Source organism: Chiloscyllium plagiosum, chromosome 30 (assembly GCF_004010195.1).
Source record: "Chiloscyllium plagiosum isolate BGI_BamShark_2017 chromosome 30, ASM401019v2, whole genome shotgun sequence".
Classification (NCBI taxonomy): Eukaryota; Metazoa; Chordata; class Chondrichthyes; order Orectolobiformes; family Hemiscylliidae; genus Chiloscyllium; species Chiloscyllium plagiosum.
This window is the reverse complement of record NC_057739.1, coordinates 6,237,573-6,239,688: the sequence shown is the minus strand read 5'-3', so window position 1 is coordinate 6,239,688 and position 2,116 is coordinate 6,237,573.

The window sequence follows — 2,116 nt, the reverse complement described above, 5'->3', positions numbered from 1 at the left end:
CCAGGGTAGCCGCTGCCTTAGGCTCGGCTGTCACAACCCCGGCCTCGACTGCAAGCCCCTTCAGGCACTTAACCAAACGCCTGGGGGTAAAGGCCTATCCCCACCCCAATATGACCATCGAGGCCTGCAGCAAGGCCATGGCCAGTGTGGTCGGCCCACCGGCCATCGTCGCTGCGGCCCGGATGTACGGGAAGGCCGTCTTTTTTCTTAAGACCGAGCAGGCGGTCCACCTGGCCGTGGAGAGGGGGCTCACTGTGGGCGGGACACATTTGCCTGTCGACCCTTTGGAGGCTACGGCCCAGAGGGTCGTGATCTCCAACGTCCCGCCCTTCATTGCACCTTCTTCCCCACCTCAACACCTTGGGGGCAATCCGGTCAGATGTGCAACGTCTTAAGGACCCCGCCCTCCGACACATCTACTCCTTCCGATGCCAGGTGTTTATTTGCCTGGCCCGGGAGGAGGTCACCGAGGGCTCATTCACCCTCCTCCATGAGGGCGCGGCCTACCGCGCCTTCTGGACAGCAGACGGCGTGCGGTGCCACCTGTGCCGCGAGGTGAGGCACATAAGAAAAAACTGCCCCACCCAGAAGGCTGCCCAGCGCACGCCAACGGCTGACGGTGGTGCCACCGCACCCAAAGTCAACATCACAAGCCCCGGCACCGGAGGCATCCAATGCTCCAGCCTCTGGCAGGGAGGGGGGTGAGCATCCATCAGGCCCGCCAATGGGGAGACCACCTTTTCCCCTTCCCCGACCCCTAGCCCACGACCTGACCTGCCCCGCCCAGCACGACAATGCCCCTGCGGCCATGCCAGCGTCGCCCCGGCGTGGGAACCCTGACCCCCGAAACCCGTACCTGACCCTGGCCCCACTGACCCCAAATCCACCACCCACCCCGATAGAGAAATCCCTGGGGCTTCAACACATGTCCCTGGCGTTGTAACACCTGGCCTGGGGGCCGCCGGGCCACCACACCACACCCACACCCACACCCTGGCACTTACCTGGGGGGAACCACCACTGCCCCACCTCCTGCAGCAACCGTGTCTCTGGGCCCCGGAGAGGGAACTACGCGCCTGCCCGCCGTCACCTAATAAACCAGGGGTGGGGCAGGAAGTGACACGGCTGACCCTCCACACCCTGGCCACACCCCCTGTCTTCCCCCAGCCAATCGTATTCCGAGAAAGGCTGGGGGGGGAGGGACCTCGGGCCCCATGACCACCAAGGTGGGCGGGGAGGGGAAGGCCCATAAATTCCCCCTGTCCGGGAAGAGGCACTGGTCCTTGGAGGGGAGAGACACTCCAGCAGTGTACTGGCTGCACTGCCCCTCTCCAGGGGATGAGCCAATGGTGCCTCTTGACTGTCCTGCACTGTGGCCTGACCTACCAAAACCCCCAGGGGCTACAGCAGGGCCTCCTGCTGCCTCCACTCCTCTGGCCCCTGGGGAGGTCTTTAACAACCACACGGGCCACGGTGTGGGTGATGACAGAGGACCCTCTGCTGGGTTGGTGAGCGGTGGAGAGGAGGAGGAGGAGGAGGAGGAGGGTGTTATCCTCGCTCCTCCCTCCCAGACTGTTTTTCTGGGAGCCTTTGCCCTGGGGGATGATCTTTTCCTGGGGGAGGACCTTTTTCCCAAGTAGCCGGGTGTCCCAGTGTCGGGAGAGGAGCGGGGCCCTGAGCCTCTGCTGCCTGATGACTTGAACTCTGAGTGTTCTGGGAAGGGGTGTGGTGAGGAAGGTACTGCTGGTGACCCTGAGGGTGGGGTCGTTGGGGGTTTGAGGCCAGTTGGTGGTGCCGGACCAGACCCCATCCTCTTGGTGGGGGAGGGGTCGGTGACCGAGGGTGACCTCCTGGAAGAGGGTTCGGGATCAGTGGCGGACACCGGGGATGACGTGGACTCTGTCTGCAGTGACATTTTCGAGTTCCAGGTGCCCCCCACCAATCTCCCCCTCATCCCCCTCGAGGAACTCTGGGAATTTGTCGAGGAAACTGAGTTGCCGGGATAGAGCCCAACTGGCGCTTGACCGCTGGAGCTCCTTTGAAAGAGTTTACTGGTCGGCCCACGCTGCTCGCCAGGCGCCTGTGCTCGATGTCAATGAGCGTAAGCAAATCAGGA